This window comes from Molossus molossus, unplaced genomic scaffold, assembly GCF_014108415.1.
Source record: "Molossus molossus isolate mMolMol1 unplaced genomic scaffold, mMolMol1.p scaffold_m16_p_19, whole genome shotgun sequence".
Classification (NCBI taxonomy): Eukaryota; Metazoa; Chordata; class Mammalia; order Chiroptera; family Molossidae; genus Molossus; species Molossus molossus.
In genome coordinates this window covers 2,268,916-2,289,028 of record NW_023425354.1, presented here as the reverse complement: position 1 = coordinate 2,289,028, position 20,113 = coordinate 2,268,916, and positions in this window count along the sequence as shown.

The window sequence follows — 20,113 nt, the reverse complement described above, 5'->3', positions numbered from 1 at the left end:
AGCTCTCTTCCCGGGTCAGAGATGCGTCCAAGGCCTGGGGGCCTCCATGCTCTGATCTGCTCCGGATCGGCTCCCTCGCTCCGAGGCCCGGGGGACAGGGGCACGGAGCCCTGCTGTCGTGAAGGTTGACAGAATAACGGATCTATCTTTCTTTTTTAATGGCGACTTACAGAGCTGGAGGGTGCGCCCTGGAACTCTGGTGGCGGCTAGCTGTGACAAACTGGTAGGTAGCCCAGGGACCGCCGCACAGCCGCCCAAACTTCCCGAGCTGCCCCCAGCTTCGCACAGGGTCCCTGGGGCTATGAACACCAGCAAGGAAAAGGTCAGTAACCGCTGAGTGCTGGGTCCTGGGGGCGCCTCAGAGGCACCCTGTCTTCACGGAGAAGGACAGATCTCAGGCTCCGAGAGATCAGGAGGGAGCCTGGGCTCACACCAGCCTGCCCGTGAGCGTTACCACGGCAGCCACATGGACACCTTCATTCCCTAGGAGCCACTCTTCAAAGGGTTTTGAAAAAACAGGTGCAATGGCCCTGGCCAGTTTGGCTCAGCAGTTAGAGCATCGGGCCGTGGACCAGCGAGTCCAGGATTCAGTTCCGGCCAAGGGCACACACCTCGGTTGCAGTTCGTCCCCGGTCCTGGTCAGGGTCGTGCGGGAGGCGATCAGTCGATGTGTCGCTCTCACATCGATGTTTCTCTCTCTCTCCCTCTCTCTCTCTCCCTCCCACGCTATCTGAAAACAAATAAAAAATATCCTCAGGTGAGGATTTAAAAAAAACAGGTGCAATTAATTTTAACACTATATTGTACATCACCCAATATGTCCGAACTACCATCATGTCAACGTGTCACCCACGTAGGACACTGTTAACAAGCTATTTTACATGCTTTGTCTGCGTGCTCAGTCTTGGGAACCCGGCTGTGTTCCACGCACAGCCCGCCACCGTTCGGACCAGCCAGACGGCGGGTGCTCGGACCCCGGGTGTGGCTGTGTCCACGCTCTTTCACGAGGCAAGCACAGGACCCACGTCATGGCCGCCTTGTTCCCAAGCAGCCGCAGCCTAGAACACAGCCACGTGGCAGCCTTCACACGAGGCCGTGGCGGGGACCACCGCCTGCACGACTTCCCAGACCTGTGTCCGGAACGAGCAGCCCCGGGGTTCTTCCTGCCCCGGAGCTCTGTGGGCCGAGTGCCTCACCCCGCGATCCCCGTGGCCCTCGGGCCCGCGTGGGCTGCCCAGACCACACAGTGAGTCCGCCACGAACGGGGAGCGGAAACGTCAGCGTGTATCAGCCTCTGGGGGTACACCTTCCCCTCCCGACACAGAGAACCCACGTGGAAACACACACAAGTGCCGACCCCCCGCTTCTCACCTTGGGGGGCCTTGGGCTACTGAACCCAGAGGGAAACCCAACCCCTCCTGCCAACGCCACCTCCCCTCCTGCCCGGCGCCCCGAGGGGCACATTAAACAAGCCGCTAAATAAGTCCAAACCGAAGAAGACAAAATGAGGGGGGTTAAGCGAGCTGACCACGTGCCCCCACGGTGGCCTGCGACACGAAGGCCATCGCTTAGCTCATTAGCGCGGGCACAGCTGGTGCTGCACGGCACGGCGGGACCTTGGCCACCGCCCGGAGAGCGCCCAGAGCTACGGTCAGCCCGGAGAGACGCGGCCGGGCCGCAGAGCGGGCAGCGAGGGGCCGGAGCGCCGGGAGAATGCAGCCCGCGGAGGCTCCCACGCTGACCCCGGCCACTGCAGCTGGGGCTGCGGGCTCTGCACGGCCGCCTCGGGTCCACTGTCCGAATCCGTCACCTGCGCAGGACGGCGTCGCCTCCCGTGCCCTGCTCCGGCGTCTCGTGGGCTCACTGGTGTCCGTGCAGGAGCGACGGGGGGATATGGGAGGAGGGGTCTGCCTCCAGCGGCTGGACGGCCGTGGAGAAAGGAGGAGGAGCAAGGAGAAGGGACAGAGAGCGCGGTCCTCCCACAGAACCCAGACCTGGGCTCCTCCTGTCGGAGTCTCCACCCGCCATGCCTCCCTCCTGCCACACCGACCACGGCACCCTGACGCCCACCTGTGGGTGGCACCTGCCACGACACAGCCACCAGGTTCCCGGCCGCCTTCCTGGAGGACCTGAGACAGACGCAGCCTGCCTGCCCGGCCCCATCGGTGTCCCTGAGCCACCCCCTCGACGCTCTTACATAACTCGGGTCCTTCCTCACCCCCACGCAGCGCCGTCCTCCAAGTCCCCACCTTCTAGACACGGGGGAGTAACATCTGCTCGTGCTGTTCTATCCAAGAGAACGTCCCCCCCACTCCCACACCCCAAACTCAAACACTGTCACCTCCCCCAAGCAGCAAGGGATAAAAAGTAACAAAAAATAAAAACATCACCACCACCACCCACCACATCATGAAGGGCACACAAAAAGCTCCTACAAATAAAACTTCTTGTTCTAGAACAGTGGTTAAGAATCCTGGGGGCCGGAAGACAGCAGACGAGTCTCCGGCTTTTCCTCTTGGTGCTGAGACCCTCTTTCCTCGTTCTCGCCATTTTAAAGACGAGAGAGGCGTCCACGCAGACGTGGGGCCCGCGCCGATGCTCCCCGCGCTGTGCGGGGCCAGGTGTCGGAATGCACTGAGTCTAGGCGCCCTGCCCCCTCGCTCCCGACCCTCCAAGCAGCTCATCCGATGGAAAAGAAGAAGGAGGTGCTTTTGGTTTGGGATCAAGAGGCCAAATCTGCCTTGTTGGACCCCCAACCGATGCGGAGTCTGGAGAAGCACACCCCAGGGCTGCACCAGGACGGCCACCCGCCCTCCTGAGACCCTACGCCAGCATGGCACCCCAGCACGGCTCAGCCCTGAGGGCACAGGGCAGGGAGGGCGCCTGGTGACATTCCAGACAGCTGACCCCTTGACACCTGCCCTCCTTCCACGCACATCCGTGAGGACAAGAAGGAAATCCGTAATTCTTTCCCCAGAAGACGCTCCAATGCCACGTCCTGTTACCCAGTCCAGCCTCACTGCTGAGACTGGGGTTTCTCCTCCGTGTGTGCCCAGCAGCCCTGCGTCCCCACCACCCCGGTCCCCACCCGACAGCCAGCCTCAGCAGGCTTCATTCCGCCTCTGGGCACGCGTGCTCACGCTCACCTTCTCGCACGCTTGGCTACTGCACTGTCTGCGGAGCTTCTTAGTGGGACGTGGAAGGTTCCACTTCAATGACTCCATACAGCTAATTGGAAAGACTGTGTGTGTGTGCACGCACGTGAGAGCATGTGTGAGTGTGTGCCTGTGTGTATGTGTGTGTGCATGTGTGTATACATGTGTGAGTGAATGTGTGCGTGGGTGTGTGCATATGTGTACACATGTGAACAAGTGTGTGCATGTGTACATGTGTGAACAAGTGTGTACTGTCTAAGTATGTGAGTAAGTGTGCGTGTGTATGCGAGTGCATGTGTGCACGTGTGTGCGTGTGTGTACACATCCATACACACCACATGCAAAAACTGTCACACTACCCCTTAGATCAATCCCGAGTGTGGGGGACATTTTACAGATGTGCAGTGACAAATGTAACAAACCATTTCTGAGGGCCACAGGCGGACTCAGGAGGGTCGCAGCTCCGATCCACACCTCCGCTGGTTTTCACCTCCTTCAGCTACACCCCTGTCGCCATCTGAGCCCCGTGGTCCCCTCACAGGCAGCAGGGGAAATCGGGACCCCAGGCTGCCCTCCCACCAGGACAGGGGACCAAGTCCACGCACCCCAGGAAGGAAGCGCCTGTTTGTGGAGCTGGCCGGGTGTTCCCAGAGGATCCCCTCTCAGCCGCATGGACGGCCAACGGCTTCCCAAGTGGGCCAGCCGACCGCATCAGATGAAGGTTGTCGCCAAGGTCCCACAACTGCTATGCGCTGAGCTCCATCCGCATCAAGCCCTCGACTCCTAACACCCCAAAGGGCAAGACTTTCTAAAGAGAGATGCCTGACGCTCATCTCCAGCTTCCAGCTCACCCTCCTGGGCAGCTGTCCCTCCGTGCCCTCCCGGGCAGGGCTCAGAGGTGGCAGGCGTCCCGCTCGGAGCTGGGGGCGGCTGGGGACAGGCCAGGAGCCGCCAGGAAGACCAGCAGGCTGACGGGGCCGGCGCAGGAGCACGGCAGGACAGTGAAGGGAGCACCCCAGCTGCGCCGCTCACACCCACACCTGCTGATTCTGAGCGTCCGCGTGTCCCCTGAAGCTCCGGTGAGGACCCCGACCTGCTCCCACCCTCCCTGGTGCTGGTGAGCCCTTGGGGGTACCGAGCTGGGGGGGCTGCCTCCCCTGCACCTGGAGGAAAGCAGCCTCCGTCCTGCCCACTGTGATCTGAACCCCCAGCAGCTCCACAGAACAGAATGTCCACTGGCCTGGCCTGAAATCTCATGGCAAAGTCACATTCCCAGGCAGAGCCTCGCTGAGGGCTGGTGGCCGCCACTCGGAAACGGGGTGCAGCCCTCGAGGCCCCAGCCTGGCTCCCAGCTGATGTCAGGCCAGAGGCCGTCACCCATGCAGCGGGAGCACGGGGCCGGGGACACATTCACGCAGGCCTTGCCCACGGCTCCCCCCTCTCCCGCGCTCTGCAAGAAGGAACAGCGTGTGCCGCTGAGCCCAGAGCGAGCGTCCCCGTGCCCAGCTCATCCGTCCTCGGAAGAACCTGAGGGGAAACAGGCTAGACAATGGGCGCTGGGGCTGGACTCGAACCCAGCACGGGGCCACAGCACCGGAGCTCAGCCTCTGCGTGGGCAGGCAGGGCCACCCTCCGGAGCTCTGACCACGGCAGGCCCGCACGCCCACGACATCCCTCCCCGGACAGCCCCTGAGGGTGGGGGCGCCCGGGTCCTGGCTGCTGACCCCCGGGAGCTGCCCCTACGCCGCCCAGTCAGCGGTGCTCAGGGCAGCATCTTCCACGCGACTGAGGATCAGCATCGCCAGAGGCCGGGGCGGGTTGGAAACCACAGAGGCTGGAGGCAGGCGCCAGAGCAGCAGGCAGGAGGGGTCTCCAGGGAGGCCCTCCGACACCACAGGTCCCAGCTTCATCGCCCATCGAGCACGACCTGGAAGACCACAGGTGGGCGCCGGCCAGATCGGCAGGAGACGGGCGGGCTCCGCCGCGGTGCTGGGACCGGGAGGTGACGGAGACGACCTTCAGGGAAGACAGGCTGCTCCCAAGTAAATTGAGCTTAAGCTTGAAGAAAAGTTGCAGATGCTCGAGTCCACGAGAGAAGGAAAACCCAGCCTGAAACAGATGCTGTCCAAGCCGAGGAAACTCAGTGAGGAGGGACGGGGGCCACACGGGTAACCAGGGAGTCCCGCCCACTGGGCACCTGGGATGCAGTCTGGGGGCGGAGGTAGAGAGGGCTGTGCCTCCCCACCCCGGCCCCGGAGGCCACGCCCCTCGGAGGGGCAGAGTTCGGGGAAGGATGGCCCAGCTTGTGCATGAGAACCCATGAAACTCCTACCACTCAGGGACCCTCTGGAAGGGGGGAGGGGCAGCTGGCGGGGAGGGGCAGAGGGGACAGGAGGGGTGGACTCTCCCTAACAGGACTCTGTCCTGCCCGAGGCTGAGGTGACACGGCCCAATCAGAATGTGTCTAGAAGGTCGATTCCACTGGATTCGAGCCCCCGCTCCCCCCTGCCCCGTGTTTTCACTGCTCGGGAGGAGAACAAAGCCATCACCATGTGGACATTTACTGAAGCAGCCGTTCATGCTGCCCTGTGGGGACTGGGTTAGTCAGCCAGTTAACCGCGGCCCCAGCACCGGGGTGTGGGGGCGGCGAGGGCCTGCTGGGAGCGTAGAGAGGGGAGCACGAGGGGTGTGGGAGGCGGGCAGGGCCAGGCCCCTCGCAGGAAGCGCACCGGCAAAGCATCGATGGGACGGGCTGAGCTGGAGGATGCGGAGCGGGCGGGTAGGGGCAGGCTTCTCAGGAGCAGGACCACTGAGGCCACGAGACGACGTCAGGTTCAACGTGGGCACTAGCCCACCTGCCACCAGCCCCAGGACCTCTCCTCATGGGACCCTGGCGAACAGGCAAGGCTGGCCTCAGGCCTGGGTGCCAGTCGTTACCCCGAGACTCAGCTGGGCAGTGGTGCTCAGGTGACCTCCATGCTCCAGCAAACCACTCATGTCCTTACTGGAGTTGATCTCCCAGAGTTCTGCCTGTCTGTTTTGGTTTGGTTTTCACTGGTGTATCTCTAGTACCTAAACTACTGCCCAGCATGTAGTAGGCGCTTAGGAATTGTTTGTAGGATGGATGGTGGATGATGGATGGTGGATGGTGGATGGTGGATGGATGGGTGGATGGGTGGGTGGATGGATGGGTGGATGGGTGGGTGGATGGGTGGGTGGATGGATGGATGGATGGATGGATGGATGATGGATGGTGGATGGTGGATGGATGGATGATGGATGGGTGGATGGATGAATGGTTGGATGGATGATAGATGGTGGATGGTGGATGGATGGATGGATGGATGGGTGGATGGGTGGATGGATGAATGGATGGATGGATGATGGATGGTGGATGGTGGATGGATGGATGGATGGATGATGGATGGGTGGATGGATGAATGGATAGATGGATGGTGGATGGTGGATAAATGGATGATGGATGGGTGGATGGATGAATGGATGGGTGGGTGGATGGGTGGATGGATGGATGGATGGATGATGGATGGTGGGTGGATGGATGATGGATGGGTGGATGGATGGGTGGATGGATGGATGATGGATGGTGGATGGATGGATGGATGGATGGATGGATGATGGATGGGTGGATGGATGAATGGATAGATGGATGGATGGATGGGTGGATGGGTGGATGGGTGGATGGATGGATGGATGGACGGATGGATGGACGGATGGTGGATGGTTGGATGGATAGATGGATAGTGGATGGATGGTGAATGAACTGATGGGTAGATGGATGGGTAGATGAGGTGGATGGATGGATGGATTAATAGATGATAGTGGATGAATGGTGGATGAACTGATGGATAAATGGATGGGTAGATGAGGTGGATGGATGAATGGATGGATGGATAGATGGACAGTGGATGGATGGTGGATGAACTGATGGATAGATGAGGTGGATGGATGGTGAATGGTTGGATGGATGGATGAGGTGGATGGATGAATGATGGATGAATGGAGTGTCCCCCCCTCACTGCATCTGCAACAATTCCTTAAACATCAGGACCCAGGTGACTGTCCCCCACCATCACTCCCCATCCCAGCCTCAGGAGACCCAGTGAAGAAGCAACGAGGGCTGAACACATCGCTGGAGGATCTGAGCCCGAGCAAAGCACGGGAGATGCCGAACGGGACCCAGGGGGCTGAGGAAGCCCTGCCCAGCCCTTTGGAGGATGAAGTGAAATCGTGTACATAGAGGTGCCTTGCAGACCGGAGCAACGAGCACCTGGCACTGCCAGTTTGCTGACCATGGCGGGGTCTTCACAGCTTCCTCTCACCTTCCCCACCCAGCTGTCCTACCAGGTGGGAAGGGTGACCGATCCCATTCCCCAGATGGGGGAACTGAGACTCATGGGGATGAAGTAACTCGCCCCAGGCCACATATCTGACCAGAGGTGCAGCCAGAACTCGGACCCCCGCTGACGGTCACACGCCAGCCCCCCCCCCCAGAGCCAGGTGACTCTTGGCTGTTCCCCAAATCAGCGCTACCCTCACAGGATGGAGTTTCTATCCTTAAATACATGATGGTAATTTCCAAAGAGGCATCTCAAGAGGCTCCAGGGATGCGGAGTACACGTTTAGGACCTTCTACATTTCTAAACGGCCTTTGATTTAGAACAGTTCACTCCCGTGTACGCCCGCGGCCTCAAGCTCAGCACCAGGCTCAGAGGGCAGAGGGGGTCAGGCGAGGAGCCCTGAGCGGACAGCCCGGCCCCCCTCGGCTCGGGGGGCAGCACACAGCCTCCAGGAAAGCCCTTCCGCGCCTCCCAGCCCCTAGACCCTCACCGCCTCGGACCCTCCAAAAGTGAAGCTGAGAACCAGCCACCGCTCATCCTCGTCGTAACAGACAGCGAGGGCCCCAAACTCGGGCGTCCAGCAAACGTCTGAAGAAGCAGACGTGAGCCCCCAGCCCCACGGGGCCCCTGTGTCAACCAAACAGTGCCACCACTAAAGCCGAAAAGTGCGGGGTGTCCGCGACAGCAGAGGGTCCGCCAGTGAGCACAGCCCAGCAGCCGTGGGGCAGGTGCCCTCACGTCAGAGGGACCAAGCACTGCGAAAGGACTTTCCTGGTGCTGGCCATGGCGCAGGCCACTGCACCGACCCGCAGCCAGCACCCGGGGCCGCCCTCACCTCTTCCCAAGGCCCCGCACTGGCCCGTCTCCATCCCCTCTGCACCCGGCAGGACGGGTGGGAACATTCGTCAAAGGTGCCATCCCCCTGGTGTGGGGACGTGGGGGTTCCACAAATTCCGGGTTGTACCCTAGATGTACCCATCATGGGTGAGCAACCGAGACGGGCAGTGAGTCCAAGCCAATCACTCCACCCCAAATGCAAGCCGGCAGCCACTCAGCGGCCATCGAAAGCCAAGGGGCGAGCCAGGGGCGACCTGTGACGTGCATTAGCACGTTCAGCAGTGAGGCCAAGTCTCTCCCCACACAGATGAGCCCGCACAAGGCAATGACTTTTCCATGGGCTGCTGACTCCTGTTTCCTCATCCCATGAGGGGGAGTGGCAAGGAGGTATGGCCATTGGGGACGAGGATGGGAAGCCCCCCCCCCCCGCCCGGTCCTCAGGGTCCCCTCAGCCGGAGGCCCGGCGAGTGGCTCCCCAGCGTCCACCTCTGCTCTCGGGTGCCTGAGCCTCCTCTTGCTCTTACCCTCCCCTTGAAAACCCGCGGAAGAGCCACGTTGAATTGAGCTGGACGCTGGAGATTAGATTGCATCTGGCTGGATATAAATAATTTACTGCCGGCCGGTCGGAGGGAATTTAATTAGTTCTTGTCCTCCTGATAGAATCAGCCTACCCCTGCTAAAACATTTCACTCCGAATTAGTCTGAAAGAGGCCAACAAGGCAATGCTAATTTTATACACATGGCGTCCCCCGCAGCTCCCGGAGAGACACGGACCACCCAGCCTGCCGCCACCGCCTCGGTGTCTAGGAGGGGGGCCGCGGGCACGGGGTTCGAGGGAGGGGCCAGGACCTTCTGCCTCCCACACCCAGCCACCGGCTAAAAGGATCAGGGACCCCAGTGAGGTGATCAGTGGGTGGCAGGCCCAGGTGAGGGGCTCCCCCACCCCAGCATCCCCGCAGGAAAGACTTAGCAGAGCCCGGCGCTGCCTGACGCCAGCCTCCCCCCCTGCCTGGGGAAACCATGGCTGGGATGAGAACCCGAAGCGAGGCCTGTGCCAGGCGGCGCCCACCCACTGCCTCCGCAGGAGCGCACCCTCGGAGCACGTGCAGCTGAGAGGGGGCGAGCGGGCCTCGCTGGCCTGGAGTTCCCTTAGGGACACCTGCGAGGACGCGGAGCTGAAGGAGCCAGCCAACAGGATCCATCAGCCGCAAACCCACCACGACAGGAGGCGCTTGGACGTGCGGGAAGCGCAGTCAACGAGTCTTTGGGAAAAAATCGAAATCTCCAAGAAGCGTTAGTGAGAAGGACGAGGATGAGCAGGCCCAGGCGGACTGGACGTGCAGCAGAGACTGTCCCGGCAGGAACCGCGGGGACACTTGCTACACCCCCACCCCGAGGCCACACTGCATCAGTGCACACAGACGCCCCTCAGCACATCGGTCTCTGACCCACGGAGGACACTGGCATTCCGGTGACTGTACAAAGCACCTGTCTCGCCACAACCTTGCCCGCATTGCGGGTTAGCGGTTTTTTAACATCTTATTGGAATGGATTTGCCCAGCCAGTGTGGCTCAGTGGATTGAGCACTGTCCCATGGACTGACAGGGCCCGGTTCCATTCCCAGTCAGGGCACATGCCCAAGTTTGGGGCTTCATCCCCAGTAGGGGGCGTGCAGGAGGCAGCCGATCGATGTTTCTCTCTCACATGGATGTTTCTCTCTCTCTCTTCCTCCCTCTAAAAAGAAATCAATAAAAAGGTACTTGCTAGTAAATTGGAATGGATTTGATTACTAGCACAATTAATTCTCTCTCCACGCGGCAGATGCGTAGTGTGTCTTCCTGGGCCAGGCGGGCCCTTCCGCACACTGTCCTCTCGCAGTGGGACCACGGCCTGCACTGCCCGAGTCGCCGCCGGCCGGGGTCGAGGTCAAGCGTGTGACTCTTCTCCACCTGCGTGCTCAGCACTCCCTGTCCGGTGCAGGCGGGCCCTTCCGCACACTGTCCTCTCGCAGTGGGACCACGGCCTGCACTGCCCGAGTCGCCGCCGGCCGGGGTCGAGGTCGAGCGTGCGTCTCTTCTCCATCTGCGTGCTCAGCACTCCCTGTCCCGTGCAGGCGGGCCCGTAAACATGTGTTCGACGAGACGGAGGCTGGAGCTGGGCGCTGGCTCCCTCACGGTCTGTGCCGGTGCTCCTCATGCAGACGACGGGCCCGGGTGCTCAGAAGACATCTAAGGCTAAATGACCGCTGACCTCACCCCGACCCTACTTAAAGCACTCATGGGATGTGTCCCCAGGCACCCCCGACGACGCTCCGTCTCAGGCAGATGGGGACCCCGGGCTCTCTCAAGAAGGCCGGTGAGTTGCCCCAAGCCATCCAGGTAAAGGGGGCTCCAGCACTTCTGATCCCGACTGCCCGTCTGCAGACCAAACGCCTCGGGCTCCTGGCCGGGGCTCCATCTGACTCCCTTCAGCCAGCCGACCGTCTCCGTCCACTTTGGGCCAAGTACGGGTGACAGTCCCGCCATCAGGAAACCCCAGAATGCGTTCGTCATGCCGGGAGGGAGGGGAGCTGTCCGTCGGCAGGGCATCAACCACCCGGGAAGGGGCCAGGCCGATGGGTAAGCCGCCCCTCGCAACAGTCAGGGAAACATGGAACCCAGCGACATGTCCTCCTCCACTGGGGCGAGAGCCGAGCTGGCGGGCGGGCTGCCGGGCACGTGCTAACGAGGGAACAAGCTCCCAGGGACACTGCAGTCCACCCTTTCAGGAGAACGTCCGTACTCCTTGAACCCAGAACTCTGCTTCTAGGAACTGATCCCGAGAAATCATCAGAGCCACAGACCTCGGTTTACGTACAAGGAAGTTAACCACAGGATTATATACAATACAGAAAAAAAACTGGAGACAACCCAACCAGCTACAGTTCACGAAGGAGGAAATCAATTATGAATTTCAAGGACATTTGTCCAACAGACATATCGGCAGTCACTCGGATCGTGGTTTTGGTTAAAAACACGGGGCGCTGCTCACCATCTAACAGGAAATGAAACCAGGATACAGCCTGCATATGAACATCACCCTAAATTTGTTTTGAAATGCATATTTTATAAAAACGACTCGTAGGAAATATACCAAAATGTTAAAGTAGTTATCTCTGGGTAGGAACATTACGGTTACAGCTAATTTTTGTTCCTATCATTACACTTTTCTGTGCTTTCTCTATTTTTCACAAAGAGGAAATACTATAAGCATAAAAAAAATGTTTTTAAGTAGAAAAGAATAAATTTAGCATATGATTTTTTTTTTCAGCTGTGGAATTCATTTTGAATTCAAGCTGACTCGGGTCTTCAAAGTCCTCTTTAAAGTGGGGCACAGAGATCTGAAGATGGGACCCCAGCCGTGCTTTATCTGAGAAAGGACAGAGCAGAGTATCCTCCTTTCTTCTAAAAGAAATACTTCTATTGATACAACCAAAGGCCCCGCTGGGTTTCTGACGCAGCCCTGCCACCCTGGTGGCTCGCGCTAGGACTTGCTAAGTCCTGTATCAGCCACCAGCTAGCCTTGTCTTGCCCAGCACAGCTTGGGGGACACAGCTATTCAGACCCAGATGAAGCCCTTTCCAAGTATTCCTGGTAAAGTGTATCTTGCTAGATCCCCCATCACTCAGGCTGCTGGGATATATTTAGATCCCAAGTCTGTCTACGAAGCGTTCTCACCATGGCTCCCCGCTCCGTGCCATCCTCCGATTTAATAACTCTGCCACCTGTCCCCATCTGAATCATCCCCCGCCATAACGAGCAGGAAGGGGGTGATGGTAGGGCCCCCGGGCACATCTCTAGAAACCTGCCTCCACGTCCCACCCACGTGTGAACCAGCCCCCGCTTGTTGTGCAACCAAGTCTGAGCATCTCGGATGAAGATGTTGGACAAGGCTGTCACGGTCCAAACCGAAGCCCGGCCCGGCTGTCTGGAACCTTCACTCCAAAAACTGGCCAGAGCGAGAGTCCTCCTCCGGGGGGCGCCCCTCCACCGCCCAGGCTGCCCTGGCCGGACACTGGCTCGCCTGTGGGCCTGAAGGACCTGGGGGCAGAAGCCGTGGCCCCCGCCCTGCAGACGCAGAGTCCAGGGCTCTCCATCCCCGGGACACGAGCACCGTCAGCGGAGACCCCTCTGGGGACGCGTGGCCACTAGTGGTGGGTGAGTGGCTGGTGGAGGGACCTGAAGGACACGTGCCAGCCCTACTCGGTGACAAGCTGCCTGCGTTTGCTCGGCCTCCTCTGGGGGCCACCGCCTGGCTGGTCTGCACCTCGGTCTCCGCTGCACGCCCACCTGAGGCCGGCGGGGAGGACTCGCCACGTCCCGGGCAGGGGAAGCCGAGGCCGGGCTGCGGCGCGGTTCTCATCACAGCGTCCTGGCCGGGACCGCGTCTCTGGGCTCCCTCCAAGGCAGGGCTGGCCCCGTCGAGTCAATAGAAACGCCCTCTTTTCTCCCATTCGATGAACTCAGAATTTGAAAATCAATTTGAGATTCATGTATGAGAACGCGCGTGACCTTTCCCTTTGAGCTCTCGAGCAGGAGAGGGTTGCAGGCCGAACCATACTGCAAAGCCGGGAGGTGGGGGGCAGCCCCTGGGACCGCTCGGGTCCCTCCTCCGTGTGGCAGGCACAGCGCGCGCCCGTCGGAAAGGCCCGTGTCCCAGCGGACGTGAGCCCCGTGGGCGTCGGACCGGCCTCCCACCCACCGTGGCCAGCCCCCGACACACCGTTCAAGGCCCTCACGGGCCCAGCACCAGCACTTCCAGTACGTGCGTGTGCTCAGGTCCCAGCACCCTGCCCTTGCAGCCGTCTCTAAAACCAAACACTGTCGCCGCCCCCAGGACAGCATCTCCTCATGCTGGAGGTCGCTGCCCCTGCCCTACGCGCTGTTCCCAAGAGGTGCTTCCTCCTGCTCAAAGCCGGGACAGAGGCGAGGGCCTGTCCGCCGCACAGGGAACAGCAGGCTAACTCCCCACCTCCGCCCGTCAAAACCGCTCCCTCTGAAAGCGATGGGCCCATCACCCTGACCCTGCAACACGCCACCACCGAGGGCGAACCTGCCCGGCCCCCAAATCTTGCTCCATGGGGGGCGGCTGAGCAAGTAAACCCCATCCCCACCGCCAGGAGCCTCGGGTACGAGCGGGGACCTGCGGAGGGGCCACCCAAGCCATTTGCCGGCTTCCAAAGAGGCGGGAAAACCCTCCCTGACCTCTCATGGCCGACTCCTCTGTTCTTTCTTTCTCTGGACCTACGCGTACTGCGATGAAATCTGTCACAAAGTGCCGCTTCAACCCCATCGGCACGCACGGCTCGGTGGCATTCAGCACATTCACACCGGTGCGTGGCCGTCACTGTCCCCAGAACTTTCTCATCTCCGAAACCTGAAACTCTGCCCCATTCAGCAATAGCGCCCCTCCCCCTCCCCAGCCCCTCACAAACTGATCAACCTCTGTCTCCATGGATCGGCCTAGTCTGTAGATTGTATATAAACATAATCATGTAATGTTTGTCCTTTTGTGCCTGGCTTCTTTCACTACAAGTAATGTTTGCAAGGTTCACCCACGTTGTAAAGCGTTGAGATGTTATTCCTTTTCATGGCTGAGTACTATTCCATCGTGTGGATGCGCTCATTTACCCTTGATGGACCGGCAGGTGGTTCCTGCGCTTGCCTGCTGAGAACCGTGTTGCCGTGACCCTGGGCGCGCTGGCGAACAAGAGCTGAGGGCCTGCTTTCTGCTCCTTCAGGGCTGTGCCAGTAGATTTCTTTCTTTAACCCTCCCACTCGCACTGAATCCACTTGCTGTTGCCTGTGGGCCTGCTGCAAAGACTGCGTCACACGCAAGACACTCTGATGGCCAAGGTGAACTTCTGAGGGTATTTGGACAGACGGATGGATGAGTATGGGCAGATGGATAATGAAATAAACAGACAAATGGATGGATGGATGACGGAGGGAAGGAGGGAGGGATGAATAGATGGATGATGGATGGATGGATGATAGATAGAGGAAGGAAGGAAGGGATAATGAGATGGATGAATGGAGGATGAGGAATGGATGGATAATGGATGAGTGGATGAATAGATGAATGAATGGGGGATGGGTGGGTGGCTGGATAGATGGATGGATGGGGGATGGGTGGGTGGATGGATGGGGGATGGTGGGTGGATGGATAGATGGATGGATGGGGGATGGGTGGGAGATGGATAGATGGGTGGATGGGTAGATGGATAGATGGGGATGGGGTTGGGGGATGGATGAATGGGGGATGGATGGGTGGATGGATGGATGGGGGATGGGTAGATGGATGGATGGGGGATGGGGAGATGGATGGATGGGGGGTGGATGGATGGGGGATGGGGGATGAATGGGGGATGGATGGGGGATGGGTGGGGGATGGGGGATGGATGGATAGATGGATGGATGGGGGATGGGTGGGAGATGGATAGATGGGTGGATGGGTAGATGGATAGAGGGGGATGGGGTTGGGGGATGGATGAATGGGGGATGGATGGGTGGATGGATGGATGGGGGATGGGTAGATGGATGGATGGGGGATGGGGAGATGGATGGATGGGGGATGGGGAGATGGATGGATGGGGGGTGGATGGATGGGGGATGGGGGATGAATGGGGGATGGATGGGGGATGGGTGGGGGATGGGGGATGGGGGATGGGGGATGGAGGGCAGACACTACCACTATCCCGCTCTGCTTCCCGTCTCTCCTGGCACAGCAGCAGTGTAAGAATCTGAGTGGACAAGGCTCCCTGCATCTCAAGAACTGTCTGTGAGTGTTTTCCCGACGCGAGAGCTGCCGTTGCTCCCCCGCCCTCCTTCCTCAGAAGCACTGGAAGCATTTTCAGAGCAACTGTACAGGTCCCACCCTGAGAGCCTGGCTCACTGGCGAGACCAGAGCCCTGCGCCAGTGTCTCTCAGGGGATCCCCAAGGGCTCGCGGGTCTGCCAGGGCCTGGAACCTCGCGTGAGCTCCCAGCTCCCCGGGAGCGGCCCGTGGGCCCCGCTGCTCCGCGAGGCTTGCCGCAGTGTGGGTGCTGCTAAGAAATAAATAGCGTGTGGTGTCGTAGGAAGGATGGAGAAACCTGTAAATCACAGACAAGAGACAGACTGCAGGATGAGGAGGGGCCTGCAGGGAGAACTGGGTATAAATCAGAGGCGGGAGAAGGGGCCGGAGCCAGAGGTGTGACAAGGTCGTCTATCAGGTGATTGCTGTACGTGGCTCCACACCCCGCGGCCGTTTCTCCGACCTGGCGCTCTGGGCTGATCATCTGGTGGCATCAGGCATCTCAGGGAGTCCCAGAGTCTCCGGGCATCCCCGAGTTCTCTAAAGAAGACGGCTTTGTGGTTTCTCAGCACACATTCCGAAATAGGGGCCAGCAGAGTGCTCCCTGTCTCAGAACAAAAGGCAAAACCCGGTCCGCCCTGGAACACTGGCCAGGCGAAGTCCAGGCTTGGTTCCAGCAGGCCCAGCTGAGGACGGCTGCGCCCCTCCCTGCCCGGTCTGCCTGTCCCGAGGGGGTGCCATCCTCGGCCTTCCCCGCCGCTGGGCACCTTCGTACCTAACCCGTGGCAGGTGTTCCCCACCTCCTCTAGGGCTCCTGCGCTCTCTCCGCCACAGAAACTCTGACCAACTTGAAGTGCATTAGAATAATCCCGTCAGGCTGTATCAAGCCTGGAGTCTTGAACACGTGATGTATGGTTTTAATTCAGTTCCAAGTCTCCGACGCACTATCTCATTTTACTCCCCGCCTGGCGTCAAGTGACGGCTGCCGGTTATCGGGGCGCAGGACACACGGCCAACCACGCATGTTCGTGAACTTGACGTGCAGGGCCTGGCTTCCTCCTCCCGCCCCTCGGAGCGGTCTGGCCAAAGGACCTCGCTGCCCCAGGAGGACCTGACAGTCACGGGGGCCAAGGAGAGTCGACGCCTCAGCCCCATCCCCCGACGGACAGAACAAGCCCAGGGCCTGGGCCACCTGGCAGCGCCCCCACCCCAGGGAGCAGACAGCGCCTCTGGTTCTTTCTCCAAAACACAGCTCTCAACGCCTCCCAGAGCTGGGACAACGGCCCCCACGCTGAAGACATACGCGCCCACCCCACGCCGCCAGCCCGTTCTCCCCTCTCCAAAGGGGTGCTTTTTTTAAAAAAAAACAGGTTCTCTCATGTCAGCCCCTGGCTTAAATCCTTAATTCATTTACTAACTAATCAAGGCTGCAGATATTTCCTGGGGCACCGAGGCTGATTTCACCGCCAGGGTCCCCCGTGGCCAGCGCAGCCGAGGTGCGCCCGCCACCCCTTCGTGGCGCCCCGAAGGCATTCAGCCGCGCCAGGGGCCAGGGCTGGGGAGAAGCGGGGTGCAGCAGAGCCGGGCGCAGCTCAAAGGCCCTGGGTGCCGGACCGTCCTCAGGAGGCGATCCACAGTGGGCGCCCTCATTCCCGTTGGTTTATTTGTCGGGGTGACGGGGTGAGGGACGTCAGCTGTCGACAGTTTTCGGATGGGTGTGTTTCTGCACCGTCTCCGGCGAACAGCTGAGCACAGCTCTGAGGCCTGTGGGGACCCCGACCGAAGTGCGGAGGGGCAGAGAGCTCGCCGGGGCGCCCCCCACCCCGGGCCGCCCACACAGCGATGGAACACAGCAGGGCAGTGAGGCGGGGTCCAGACAGACAGCGCAGGCCGTTAGGACGATGTCTGGGACACCCTTACCCTAAACAGTCCTGTTTGTCTGAAATCCCAGCTCAACAGGCGTCCTGGCTTTTATCCGGCGACCGGTCCCCGGATAAAAGCACACAAGCTCTTTGTCCCTGCACCTGGGTCCCTCTGCCTTCTCTGCCCCCTCCCTCCACTGAAGGCTCCTGGGGGGCAGGGGGTAGAGGCCAAGCCAGGCTGCCCAAGAATTCTTCCCAGAGAACCAGAAATACTCCCTCACTGCCCGAGACGGTGAAAGAGAGACGGGCAGAGGCCAGGGGCAGGGGAAGGCAGAGGGCGGGCAGCTGAGGCCTGCAGACCCCTGGCCACACCTGCCTCTGGGCTGTGGCGAGGGCTCTGACGCTCCGGGGCGTGGGCTTCGATACGGGGATTGGGGGGGCCTGCCTGCGGGGAGGGGCTGGAGAAGACAGGCCGTTGTACGATTTTTGTTTTAATTTTTTTTTTTTTTAATCCTCATCCAAGGATATTTTTCCACTGAATTTTTTCCAGATAGAGTGGGAGAAAGGGAGGGGGGGAGGGAGGGAGAAACATCGATGTGAGAGAGACACATGGATCAGTTGCCAGGGATTGAACCTGCAGTCGAGGTACATGCCCTTGACCGGGAATCAAACCCACGACTGTCCGGTCTGCAGGCCGACACTCACCGCTGAGCCACACAGGCCAGGGCAAAGAGAGGCCTTCCAGTGCTCAGCACCAGCTCCATGCTGGGCCACCCTCCCCCGGCGAGGTGAGAGCAGGCCCCTGTCCCTTTAACAGGCCCGGCCGCCCCGTCCACAGCTGCGGCCACTCCACGTGACTGGCTGCTGCTGAGACAAACACATCTGGGATTTTCCAATGCAGTGACTCCAGCCTAGATGTGTTCAGCACCCTCACCGTCGTCTAAGTGATCATTTCCGCCTCCCCTCATCCCGACTCCCAGACGGTCCTGCTGGGGTTTCTCCGCGAAACTGCCAGAGCGGAGGGCACCCTGCAGCAGCTGGAGGAAGGCGGGTGGCTCGTTCCCCGCCGGGCCAGGGACCACATTCCCCAGGAACACACGGGACACGGAGCTGGGGGGCGGAGGGGAGGCAGCAGCTCCGACCTCTGCACCAGGGTGCCCTCCGGGGGACCGCCGCCCCCAGAAACGGAGAGGGCCCTGGGGAGCAGGGTGAGCAGGAGAGGGGTCTAGAGGCAGGGATATGGGAACTAAAAAACTATTCATGTGTTTATTTAAGAATTTACTGAGCCCAGCCGGTGTGGCTCAGTGGTTGAGCGTCGACCCTGCACCAAGAGGTCGCTGGTTCAATTCCCGGTCAGGGCACATGCCCAGGTTGTGGGCTCGATCCCCAGTGGGGGGCGTGCAGGAGGCAGCCAGTCGATGTTCTCTCTCATCGATGTGTCTGTCTCTCTCCTCTCCCTTCCTCTCTCTCTAAAATCAATAAAGAAAAAAAATTGTTTTAATAATTCACTGAGCAGCTACTATGCAGGTGATGGCAAAACAGTGGTGAGCAAGGTGGTAAGATGCCTGCCTCCTGGGGTGATCAGGGGTCCCAAACCGTCACGTGCCCCCCAAACCACGGGGACCTTGTTAAGGGGAACTCTGAGTCAGCCGGCCTGGGCGAGGCCTCACAGGTGGGTAGGTGGGTGCCCCTGACCGAGGACCCCACTCGGAGTAGGGCGAGGGTTCTAACTGTGAGTCACCCGGCCGCCCCCACGGAGCTCTGAACCCCGCTGCCCGGGTCCCCCCCACAAGCCCTGACCTGGGGATCTGCGCTCCCAGGTCGCAACCACCATCTGTGGGAAGGTGGAGGGGAGCCCGGCAAAGGACGGGCTCCGGGGGCGAGGGCCCTGACGCTCCGGGGTGCTGACCGAGTACGTGTGGGGAGCAGGGAGAGGGGAGACAAAGGGAGCCCTGTCTTGGAGCTCGAAGCATCTTCCAGAGGCCACAGGGAGCCCTTTGAGGGACTTCCAACACGGGAGTGACAAGATCACATTTGCTTTTTCACGTCTGACTGGCTTCAGCGTAGAAAAGTGGGTTAGAGGTACCCCGGACGAGAGAGGAAGGAGCCACTTACACCCCAGCACTGACCGTCGGAAAAGCACGTCTGAATGGGGCAACAGCTGGACAGCGGGCACCTCTGCCTTGACACCAAGACGGGGCTGGTCACTTCCAACTTCGGGGACGGAGATGCACCGCCGGCAGGTCTACGGGCAAATTCAGCCCGTGGCTCAACACCAGCTAGTGTTCATCCGGCCCCTCCCCGGAGTCTCAGACCATTTCTCGGTCTTCCTGTGATCTGAGCAGACCCACCCTCTGGATCCGGCTGAAACCACCAGACAGAGCCAGGCTCCCAAGAGGAAGTCATGTTGGGGGCCTAGAACACCATGACGATCAGTTTCCTGTGTCCCCTGGGCCAGACCAGAGTCCCCAGTGACTCAACCCCCCACTGACCTAGGCATGGCTGTGAAGACACCGAGCGGTCATGGTTCACGTCTATCATCAGTTGGCGTTAATAAAGGCGACCCTGGACAATAGAGATATGAGCTCCCCACCATGTGTGGTGGGCCTGGTGCAATCAGTCGAAGGCCGTGAGCAAGCCCTGAGGTGTCAGGAAGTTCTGCCTCGAAGCCGCAGCAGAAACCTGCCTGCGTCTCCAGCCTGCCAGCCTGCCCTAGAAATGTCTGCCTTGCCAGTCCCCATAACCAAGTGAGCGAGGTCCTTAAAATAAACCTCCTGATGAAAATAGAGAAGGATACAGTTACATGGATACAGATATGTAGCTACTACGGGTGAGGGTGAGAGGGGGTCGTTCCATCCGTCCTGTTTCTCTGGAGAGCCCTGACGGACACAGAACCCTACAGCCCTGGCCAGGTGCCTCCAACCACAGTGTGATCCACCCCAGCATCCACAGCTCCATCATTAAAATGGGGTTCGTGGATGCCCAGCGTGGGCCCTGCAGAGCCAATGAGGGTGGAGGGCTCACCAAACCTGCAGAACCCGGCACGCTGGTGGCCCGTTACGGGAAAG